This window comes from Pan paniscus, chromosome 3, assembly GCF_029289425.2.
Source record: "Pan paniscus chromosome 3, NHGRI_mPanPan1-v2.0_pri, whole genome shotgun sequence".
Classification (NCBI taxonomy): Eukaryota; Metazoa; Chordata; class Mammalia; order Primates; family Hominidae; genus Pan; species Pan paniscus.
The window spans coordinates 64,709,846-64,722,552 of record NC_073252.2 but is presented as its reverse complement, the minus strand read 5'-3'; positions in this window follow the sequence as shown (position 1 = coordinate 64,722,552).

The following is a 12,707-nucleotide window of genomic DNA, read 5'->3' as shown; positions in this document are numbered from 1 at the left end:
GGAATGAGAGGCACACATCCAAATCATGGAAATGCAATTTTAAATCAAAGAGAAGATGTTATGATGAAACAAGCCAAATCACATCTTATTTTACACTAATCAAAAATTTTACTTAATCAGTATACTGTGCATTTTAAACAAAATTATAAGCTCTACATGAGTTTTTTTCTCTTTTGAAGATTTTAATTATTTTAATGTAACCCATATCCATTTAATAATGATTGAATAGCCTAAATGTATGAATAATATTTTGTTATATATCTTTAATGAAAACAGATGTTAAGTGGCTATTCTTCGGAGTTTTACATACTGTGGGTCTTGAGTTCAAAGGTAATTTCTGAAGAATATTTTCAGTATTTCTACATTTAAAATGTCAACTTTCTTACTGTCATATCTTACACATGATACCCTATCCCCTGACTGTGCTGCCAAATTACAGAATAATATATGGGAGTAACTGAAAAATCTTGAGGCCAAATTTATTAAATGTGATCTTTAAGCCACACAACAAGATACACAGTGAAAATTACGTGAAGTTTCGAAATTGCACACAAATATTACAGTTTGGGTAAATTTGTCAATTTCAAATATACACACATGTATATATATAAATTATATTTTAGTCAGTATAATTAATTATAATTTAGTGTGTTTATTTTTTTCTGATTGAGATGAAGTATTGCTCTGTCTTCCAGGCTTGAGTGCAGTGTTGCAATCTCAGTTCACTGCAACCTCCATCTCCAACATTCAAGCGATTCTTGTGCCTCAGACTCCCGAGTAGCTGGGACTGCAAGTGCATGCCACCACGCCGGGTTAATTTTTGTATTTTTAGTAGAGACAGGGTTTCACCATGTTTGCCAGACTGGTCTTGAACTCCTGACCTCAAGTGATCTGCCGCCTCGGCTTCCCAAAGTGCTGGGATTACAGACATGAGCCACCGCGCCCAGACTAAAATTTAGTTTTTTTGATAAAACTACTTGATACTGAAATGTCGAACAGTTAAAGGATGTGTGCCAATGAAATCAAGATGAGTTTTAATTTCCCTGATAAGTATATATTTACTTAATACATGCTATGTGTCTCTAAATTATTTCCATATTTCAATTAATTTAATTCTTATCACAAACCTGAAAAGTAGCTATAATATTAAGCTAACTTTATAGATTGTGAAACTGAGTCACAGAGTTTAGTAACTTGTCCAAGCTCAAACAAGTAGTTCACTGAAAGAGAAATAAATTCAGGCATGTGGTTATGGAGACCATACATGGAGGCCTATGGTAACATTATTCTCATCATTACTGATTTAGAGTACAAATTTTAGATTCTATGTTTACATGCACCTATGAAAGACAACTGTCATCACAGAATGAAATAAATTGAATACATAACTGAAAGATAATCACTCTCAATACAAAAGAAATGATTGGAGTTCATAAGCTAATATCCCATTTGGAAACTTTCACAGTAAAAGAAAGTTAAATATCATGATGAGTAGAAAAGTCTACTATATAAAGTATGACCCCCTTATTAGACACACACACTTTCCACACTGATCAGCAAAGTGACAATATGCATCTTTGTAGTAGAAAAATTAATAAACTAAGATGTGACGCACTAGTGTTTAATCATGTATAATTTTAATATTTAAGGTCTTAATAGACTTTGCTAAATATTTTCATTCATTCTCTCAACAAATATAAATGCCGTATTTGTAATGTGTCAGATGCCATTCTAAGCACCAAAGTTATGATGATAAAGCACACAAAGTTTTTCCTCTAATAATGGTTACATTATTTTGATGGGTGCAGAATAAACAAGTTAACATATAATCACAACATGGACTATGTGATTAAATAGTGTTAAATCTTTTAAATAAAATGAAACAAGATGACTGGAGAGAACAAGTTTAACTTTGGTTGGGTGGCTAGAGGTTTTACTGAGAAACTGATGTTTGATCAGATAAAGGAATTTTAAGAGGGATCCTGCCATGTTGAGTTTTAGGGCCGAGTGTTCCAGATAAAGAGATTCACAAAAGCAAAGACTGTGAGTCAGAAATAAGTGTGGAGTGTTTTACATTCTGACAGAATACCACAATAGATGGAACAAAGTGAGAACGGCATAGAGAGACAGGTAATGAGGTCAGAGTGGGTGACAGGCCCCAGATAATGAATGGGCTTGTAGGTCTAGATGAGATCCTTGAATTTATTTATTTTCTAATTGTGATGTGAGGTCATTGGATAGTTTGAGTAAAGAAGTAAATAATCTACATTTTAAAATAATCACCTTTTTTTCTTTGTAGAGAACAGACTCTTAGGGAAATAGGAATAGAATTAAGAAAACTAGTTAGTAGGCTTTAAGAAAACTAGTTAGTAGGCTATCTCAGTAGTAGAGACAATGGTTTAAATAAGATGATGTATTCATGTCCCATGGCTGCCCCAGGAAATTACACAAACTTAGTGGCATAAAGAGTGGAAGTTTATTTTCACATAGTTCTTCTTTATTTTTCACATAGTTCTTGAGGTCAGAATTCTGAAATAAGCATCACTGAGCTAAAAATCAAGGTGTCAGAAGAACCATATTTCTTCTGAAGGCCCTGGGGAAGAATCTGTCACCAAGCCTTTCCAGCTTCTAGAGACCACCCTACATTTCTTGGTTCATTGTTCTTTTACTTCATCTTCAAAGCTCACAATGTCAGGTGGAGTGTTTCTCACATTGCCATGTTTCTGGTTCTTACTCTTCTACCTCCCTCTTTCACTTATAAGAAGCTTTGTGATTATACTAGATAATAACCCAGGATAATCTTTTCCTCTCAATGTCTCCTCACTAGCAATCTTAATTCTGTCCACAACCTTAACTCCTCTTTGCCATTTTTAAACCAAGTGTGGGAGGCCATTGTTGACAACTGAGCTCCTGCACTGTGCCTTAGCAGACCAGACCAAACCAAAATGGAGCCCCTCATACTAAATACAACATAATCAAAATAAAACTAGGAAAGTAGGTTCATCCAGAAACATAAGTTTTTCCTGAAAACTGGAGATTCCAGTCTACATAAGTCAGTATAGAAAGAAAGTTCCCTCTGCTTAACCCCTATAAAAAAGTAACCCAAAACAACCTGATGTAAACCAGTTATTTCTATATTGTTTTGTTTCTTTGTTCCTATCTTATAACATCCACCACTGTGCTATTTCTCAGTGGGAACTTTCATACTACTTTGTAGAATGGAAGCTGCCTCAATTATAAATCCAAATAAAAGCCAGACAGATGTATCACTAAATTTGCATTAATTTTGTCTTTTGACATCATATAACCTAATACATTTATAGGTTACAGGAATTAGGATATGAACATTTTGGGTGGTCCCTTGTTATGCCTACCACAGGTGGTTAAAAAAAAAAATGAAGTAAAAGGTGAGAGGTCATCAGATTTGGAAAATAATTTGACAGTAGAATGAACAAGATTTATAGATTTATTAGCTATAGACCAGCAAGCAAAAAACAAGAGGATTACCAAGTTTGTTGTGAATGGTTGAACTATTTACTGAGAATGGCCAGTTTAATATAAAAGACTATTTCAGTGGATTGGGCAAAGCTAGAGATATAAATTTTGGATAATTCTGGCTTAAATTTTTATTTTTTCTTAAGTACGTTCCCTTCAGCCTTCTACTTTGCATTCCATAACACTAGTAAATAAATTCTCCTTTACTCTTTCTCATTTACTTGAATTTCTAAGTTGTTTTCTTATGTGTTCTTATGTAAATTTTAATTATTTTGTACTAAACAAAAGAGTAATTTCATTTGGAAGAGATAATGTCACCCATCACTCATGTTTTGACAACGTAATGAGAAATCTTTTACTTGGTTTGCTGTCTCAGTCTTATAAGACAGAGCACTCAGCACAATCCTGCCAGAAGGGCTGCAGTTAAACCAAAGAACAGATAATTACTCCTTATACTTTTAAAGAAAAAAATTAATTCACTCCATAATAAATAAGTTTAATCCTAGTCTAAGAAATCTGTAAATCTTCTAGAACTAAACGCATCTGTAGAAAGAAGTCACTGCTCTGAGATTTTTTTTCAAATAATTCACCCAGTGTGTTAAAGCCTAATATTATTATCATTAACTGTAGGTAAGAATGTACGTGTGTTTAAATTCTATTTTTAACTTTTTTTGCTGAAGTACATGTGATGCATTGGAAGGACTCTCCAAAATATAGAAGGAGATAAAAAGTTAAATATGGGTATAAATAATTAGTTTTAGTTGTCTAGCATTGCATTCACCAACAAAGTTGACATAATGCATCAAATAGCAATAGGAATAGATGTTATAGTTTCCATAAAGGATACTGCCACCAATCATGGAAGCTTACAAGGATTGAAAGACCATGAATATGGGTCTCTCAAAGATGGTGGTCAATAGTAACAGTAGGTTCGGGGAGGGGTACAAGCAGTAACTATCTTTGTACATTTGTCTTTGTTACGAATGTCTTTGTAGCTTAAGAAAATACTCTTAAAATTGACCCGTAAGTTAACCAAAGCCATCAATATGGAGGATTGTTATGCTTATCAGTGTGAAAATTTAACCACCAACATTACCATAGATGTTGACTATGTCTATACATCTAAAATCATTTGATGACTTTTATTAATCAAAGGCAGTTTTGTGCACATGCACGCGCTTTCCTGAAGGCCATAACATTTTGTTTACATAGGCTTAGCCATAAATTATTTATTCTTATAAGTTCAACTGTTTTCAAAGTGGGTACTATCAATTTTTTTTTCTCATTGTATGCTTTCATTTTATAAGTAAATTCAATTTACAAAAAATTAATAGTAACTCCATTTTGGACAGTTTTTGTCAGGAAATTAAACTTTAAATACATGATCTCAGTAATGGAATCTATTTACTTGATTTACTTAGATAAAGGGAAGTATGAAAATTTTTAACAGATGTTGCACTTATTATTTAACATATGAACAAATAACAGAAATTTTGTATGTATTATTGACATACTTTAATCACATATATACACAGAAGTAGTTTTACTAACATTGCCATTGCTTACTACTCTGCTATAATTTATCCAGTACTCAGATTCTCAGTGACTTAACTGATAATCATCTCTTTGACTCCTACGCAGAGTTGCACTGGTCTGGTGCCTCTTCAGGGCAGCTAACTTCCTTCGGTCAGTGACTCAGATATCCTCCTGCTTCTATATTGTGATTCTGCTTACTCACCACAAAGCTTTGTGTTGTTATTGTTGTTTTTGAGATGGAGTCTTGCTCTTGTCACCCAGGGTGGAGTGTAGTGGCAAGATCTCGGCTCACTGCAACCTCCGTTTCCCGGGTTAAAGCAATTCTCCCACCTAAACCTAGCCAGTAGCTGGGATTACAGACAGCTGCTACCACTCCTGGCTAATTTTTGTATTTTTATTAGAGACTGGGGTTTCACCATGTTGGTCAGGCTGGTCTCGAACTCCTGACCTCCGGTAATCCATCTGCCTCAGCCTCCCAAAGTGCTGGGATTACAGGCCTGAGCCACTGCGCCCGGCCTCACCACAAAGCTTTTATGGTTTTGACAGCAGAGAAAGTGAGGCAGACAATAAAGCAGGAGCGCTGGTTCTTCACTTCTTCAGCCCAGAAGTAACACTCCTTTTCCTCTGGTAGAACTGGTTAGTGTTATGTAAGTGCAATATCCTTTTCCTTCATGCACAGGAATTAAAAAAAAAATACGAGATTTGGTGATTACATGACTTTTTCCCTGACATGGTGATTGCTATGGGCCAGAAAATGTGCAAATTATTTTTATACATGATTTCATTTAATTAGCTCCCAAATATGATAAAGTAGGCACATTTAACACTTTCTATGTAAAGGCAACAAAGTAAAACGTATTGAGAAATTAAGAGCTCCTCTATTAAGTGGAAGAGCTGTAATCTAAATCTAAAGCTATCTGATTTTAATACTAAATTTTAATGTAAAAAGTACTATTTTGGAATATAAACGTCATTGTTTAGGATATAAATCTTAATCAACAGGTGATATGACTGATGTAAATAGGCAACTGTATCATGTAAACATGGTTTTGAAAACATATTCATTATTGAGAACTTTTTTTAAAATTTTAATCTCACTAAAAATTATACGAAAATTGATTTCTCAACAGTTATTTTATAAATTTAAGCAACATTTGTATAGCTGCCTGGTTATTTATGTTGCACAGATGAGCAATTGTAAATTATGTAAAATCTTGATTTTAATTAAAGTTGATGTAATAGAAATATTTCAGTGTAGTTAAAGAAAAAAAAAAACAAAAAACTTTGGGATGCCAAGGCTGGTAGATCACGAGGTCCAGAGTTCCAGATCAGTCTGGCCAATATGGTGAAACCCCGTCTCTAGTAATAATACAAGAATTATCCGGGCACGATGGCATGTGCCTGTAATCCCAGCTACTCAGGAGGCTGAGGAAGAAGAATCGCTTGAACTCAGGAGGCGGAGCTTGCAGTGAGCAGAGATCACACCACTGCACTCCAGCCTGGGCGACAGAGCAAGGCTCCGTCTGAAAAACAAAACAAAACAAACAAACAAAAAAACAAACCTTGCTACTAAATTAATTTAAAAAGAATCTTGATAAAGAAAAACTGTTTCTAAAGGTTTTTATATGGATAAGAATGAAGAAACAAAATAACCTTGCAAGAGACCATGGAAATATAAAATTTTCATCTTGTACCAGAAAGACCAGATAACAATAACAACAACAATATACTATAAGTTGTCCCAGTAATACAGAATATAATACAGAGATCCAGTTTCTAGTGTTTTTAATAGGCCTATTGAGATCCTAAACACTAGATGTATCACTAAATACTGTATAAAGAAAGGTGATAAACTATAAAATGTTTATTAAAAATGCATTGTTGAGTCAATGAGTGATAATTCCACAAATGTCAAATCTAGTAGTTGAACCATGAGTACGGATTTTCACATGGAATTAAAAATTTAATATTATTACCAAAAGTAATTTTAATACCTAACTTATGTTAAGCACATTTCCAAAACAATTAATTTTAATTACATAATTTAAGAATGCCAGACAAGTTGGAAAAATAAAAATATCAATGTCTTCTATTTTTAATTCAGTTGGTTGATTAATGAAGAATGCCTGTTTGTAAATTTGTTATTTTGAATTTGAGCTAAAGTCAATCCTTTATATACTACATGTAATCATATTTGTTTGTAGTAAATACTTTTACTTAAATTCCTCAAATAATGTTATATACAACGTAGTAAAGGTTGAAATTAGTATTTTATCTATAAAACATTTAATAATTTATATTTTAGTGTTGTTTTAATAAAATTCAGACTTCTTAATAATAATGGAATAGGGCAATACATTTCACTACATGAAAATAAAGAATGTAGACTTGCTTAAATTAGTGATGAAGATGATGGTGACGTTTCAAGTGAATTAAGGAGTTAGTTATATAATTCATGAGTTTGAGATGGAAGAAGAGAAGAACCAGCAACTACCTAGATAATGTAGAAAAAGCTGTTGGTAAAATTTTTATGTATTCATAGGTCAGGTTTCATTTTCATTATGATATCCAGGTTGCAGTGTCTAATATAATACTTTGGGGTCTCAAAGGTTTTTTTTTTTTTTCAAAGAAACATTCAGTAACTCTAGCTTTCATTTTATATAAAGTTGGCTTTTTAGGAACTTAGGAGAAACCAAGCAAACCTCAAAAGCATCTCTAAACCTTCTTTGCCTCCGGATAGTGTCCTGCCTCTGTGATACAAGAACACTGGAATACAGCACTTTCTGTAATCTATTTTAATACAATACAAATTTCCAACTCTCAGGCACAGCACCTCTTAGAGATTTCTCATATAAAAATATACTTTGTATGAATTCAAGACATAGGGCTGGATTCCCATCCTTTGTATCTCCAGGGGAAAACTTACTCATCAAATTTACTTAAACTGAATTTCCCTAGAGTTAGGAGAATGTGAATATGGCAAGTAGTAGTTTGTTCTCTTGCCTAAGAGTGTTCTAAATTTTTTTGGGACTTCATAATTTAAAACTCTTATTTAATCAATCTTTCTTTCTTTCTTCTTTTTTTTTTCCCCGAGTCTCTCTCTGTCGCCCAGGCTGGAGTGCAGGGGTGGGATCTCCATTCACTGCAACTCCGCCTCCTGGGATCAAGCGATTCTCCTGCCTCAGCCTCCCAAGTAGCTGGGATTACAGGCATGCAACACCAGGCCCGGCTAATTTTAGTTTAGTTTAGTTTTGTTTAGTTTTTGTTGTTGTTGTTGTTGTTGTTTTTTTTTTTTTTTTTTTTTTGGTATCTTTTAGTAGAGACAGTGTTTCACAATGTTGGCTAGGCTGGTCTCCAATCCCTGACCTCGTGATCCGCACCCCTCGGCTTCCCAAAGTGCTGGGATTACAGGTGTGAGCCATTGCACCTGGGCCCAGTTTTCTCTTCTAACATATTTCAGCTAAAGTCTGAGTCTTATAATTTTGTTTGCTTTAACTTTTATCAGTGGCTTTTTGGCATGCAGTCCTCTCTGCGGTATGACTGATGCTCTGAGCTGCAGGGTTATTTTTTCTTTCTTTCCTAGTTAGTCCATATGTTGAGACAAATACTAGTAACAAGTAAAAGGAAATGATTGATTGATTTCTTTTTTCAGTAAACATAGAATTTTGATGTAATTTCTTATGAGAGAAAGAAAGGTAAGATCAGAATTTTTTTTCTAAAAACTTATACTTAAAACAAAAAATTATATTTTACTTAAAATAAATTTCTGTTAATGTGGGAAGAACATAGCAGCAATTCAACTCTTCTTTGGTAAATAATTAAACTGATAAGAACAAAAAAAAATGGCAACTCATTGAAAAAGACTAACCTCCCACTGCAATATTTTTAACTATATTGGCAGCTGCTATACATTATTCTCTAACTGAAACAATATTGCATGAAAAAATGTAGATTTTTAAAAGTAACAAATAGATAACTTTTCTGGGTGTGAAAAATGCTGTCATGGCATATAAACATATTTTAAGTTTTATTTTTTTTTTAGTTTGAGTTGTCTTTATCTCTGAATGTGTCATTATGTTTGTGTCTTACAGAGTAATGCACCCATCTCTTTCTGTAGACCAATTAACAGGTGATTAATTCAATCTATTAAGTGCTACTCTGTGACTAGTGCTGGTGCTGCTCTAATCAATTGGGATATATGAGTAGAACTATCAGTAAAACTAAAAAGATAGTCTCCTTTATGGAGCTTACAACAGAGGATAGATAAGAGTTTTTTAGAAAACATGTAAGTTAAAAATAAGATATGACATTACTTAATAAGTACAATGGAAAACAAACGATAAGGCAAGGAAGAGAAAATACGCAATTTTAAATAGGAAGATCAGAATTCATTTTATTGGAAAATTGATATTTGAGTCAGGACAAAGTAGATGAAGTAGATGCAGGTATGTGCAAGAAAAGCACTACAGGCAGAGTGAAAATCCAGTGTTAGCATTCCAAAGGACTTCTTGCTAAGTCCTTACTTAACACTGTCCATAGTTTCTTGGAAACTGTGACTTTAAGTGAAAAGATGTACAGCAGAGCATTAAAAAATTGATGAAAAAGTATATTGTCTTTGTTATATGTCATTTTGCTTAAAGTTGTAGTTTCCAATAACATATTAATGGCACTGAGGGAGGACTTACTCTATTGAAAACATTGAGAAGAGCAGTGTGGTTACAAAAATGACCAAGGAGAGAGAATTATGAAATAAAGTTGTCAAGATAGAAAGGTGAGGATCACATTGGGCTTTAGAGGCACTTTACGTATTTTGGCATTTTTATTGAGTGAAATGAGCCATTGTAGGATTTTGAACATTGGAGTGACACGATCTGACTTATATTTTCAATTTCACTGTGGCTGTGGTATTGAGAATAGACTATAGGTACAAGAATAGTATCCTTGTGGCCACTTAGAGGATGATTAATAATCCCTACGAGAAATGATGGTGACTTGTACACAGCTCTAGAAGTGGTGATGGAGAGAGTGGTCAGATTCTGTCAGTATTTTGAAACTGAGTCAAACATAGTAAGAAACGGTTTTTGGAGAATGGTACAATAAACGTGTCAAGGAAAGCTCCACATTTTTTAAATTAAAAAGTGAAAAGTTGTGGTTGTCAAAAACTGAGATGAGAAAGGCAATGAAATGAGCAAATATTCAGGAGATGTCCAGAAATTAAATTATTTATGTGTTTAGTTTAAAACTTTTATCAGACATCCTAGCAAACATGGAAAATAGGTTCTTGCATATACAAGTGGGTGTATGGGAGAAAAGGCTGAGTTGGAAATAGAGTTGTGGATATCATTTGCATAGTGATTATATTTAAGGCCAGGGATTTAAATTATTTTACTAAGCCAGTGAGTACAGATACAGAATAGAACCAAGGTTGAGCATTAGGTTCCTTTTTTTCTTTTCTTTTCTTTTCTTTTCTTTTTTTTTTTTTTTTTTGAGATGAAGTCTTGCTCTGTCACCCAGGCTGGAGTGTAGTGGTGCAATCCCGGCTCACTGCAACCTCTGCATCCTGGGTTCGGGTGATTCTCTTGCCTCAGCCTCCTGAGTAGCTGGGATTACAGGCAGGCACCACCATGTCCAGTTAATTTTTGTATTTTTAGTAGAGATGGGGTTTCACTATGTTTTCCAGGCTGGTTTTGAACTCCTGACCTGAAGTGATCCACCCGCCTCAGCCTCCCAAAGTGCAGGGATTACAGGCATGAGCCACCACGCCCAGCCAGGTTCTTTCCTCATTAAGATAAGAAACAAACATTAGGAACAGCTCCGGTCTACAGCTCCCAGCTTGAGCGATGCAGAACACAGGTGATTTCTGCATTTCCATCTGAGGTACCGGGTTCATCTCACTAGGGAGTGCCAGACAATGGGCACAGGTCAGTGGGTGCGTGCACGTTGCGTGAGCCAAAGCAGGGCTAGGCATTGCCTCACTTGGGAAGGACAACGGGTCAGGGAGTTCCCCTTCTGAGTCAAAGAAAGGGGTGACAGACGGCACCTGGAAAATCGGGTCACTCCCACCCGAATACTGTGCTTTTCCGACGGGCTTAAAAAACGGTGCACCACGAGATTATATCCCGCACCTGGCTCCAAGGGTCCTACGCCCACAGAGTCTCGCTGATTGCTAGCACAGCAGTCTGAGATCAAACTGCAAGGCGGCAGCGAGGCTGGGGGAGGGGCGCCCGCCATTGCCCAGGCTTGCTTAGGTAAACAAAGCAGCCGGGAAGCTCAAACTGGGTGGAGCCCACCACAGCTCAAGGAGGCCTGCCTGCCTCTGTAGGCTCCACCTCTGGGGGCAGGGCACAGACAAACAAAAAGACAGCAGTAACCTCTGCAGACTTAAATGTCCCTGTCTGACAGCTTTGAAGAGAGCAGTGGTTCTCCCAGCACGCAGCTGGAGATCTGAGAACCGGCAGACTGCCTCCTCAAGTGGGTCCCTGACCCCTGACCCCTGAGCAGCCTAACTGGGAGGCACCCCCCAGCAGGGGCACACTGACACCTCACACGGCAGGGTACTCCAACAGACCTGCAGCTGAGGGTCCTCTCTGTTAGAAGGAAAACTAACAAACAGAAAGGACATCCACACCAAAAACCCATCTGTACATCACCATCATCAAAGACCAAAAGTAGATAAAACCACAAAGATGGGGAAAAAACAGAACAGAAAAACTGGAAACTCTAAAAAGCAGAGTGCCTCTCCTCCTCCAAAGGAACGCAGTTCCTCACCAGCAACGGAACAAAGCTGGATGGAGAATGACTTTGACCAGCTGAGAGAAGAAGGCTTCAGACGATCAAATTACTCTGAGCTACAGGAGGACATTCAAACCAAAGGCAAAGAAGTTGAAAACTTTGAAAAAAATTTAGAAGAATGTATAACTAGAATAACCAATACAGAGAAGTGCTTAAAGGAGCTGATGGAGCTGAAAACCAAGGCTCGAGAACTACGTGAAGAATGCAGAAGCCTCAGGAGCCGATGTGATCAACTGGAAGGAAGGGTATCGGCGATGGAAGATGAAATGAATGAAATGAAGTGAGAAGGGAAGTTTAGAGAAAAAAGAATAAAAAGAAATGAGCAAAGCCTCCAAGAAATATGGGACTATGTGAAAAGACCAAATCTACGTCTGACTGGTGTACCTGAAAGTGATGGGGAGAATGGAACCAAGTTGGAAAACACTCTGCAGGATATTATCCACGAGAACTTCCCCAATCTAGCAAGGCAGGCCAACGTTCAGATTCAGGAAATACAGAGAACGCCACAAAGATACTCCTTGAGAAGAGCAACTCCAAGACACATAATTGTCAGATTCACCAAAGTTGAAATGAAGTAAAAAATGTTAAGGGCAGCCAGAGAGAAAGGTCGGGTTACCCTCAAAGGGAAGCCCATCAGACTAACAGTGGATCTCTCGGCAGAAACCCTACAAGCCAGAAGAGAGTGGGGGCCAATATTCAATATTCTTAAAGAAAAGAATTTTCAACCCAGAATTTCATATCGAGCCAAACTAAGCTTCATAAGTGAAGGAGAAATAAAATACTTTACAGACAAGCAAATGCTGAGAGATTTTGTCACCACCAGGCCTGCCTTACAAGAGCCCCTGAAGGAAGCACTAAATATGGAGAGGAACAACCGGTACCAG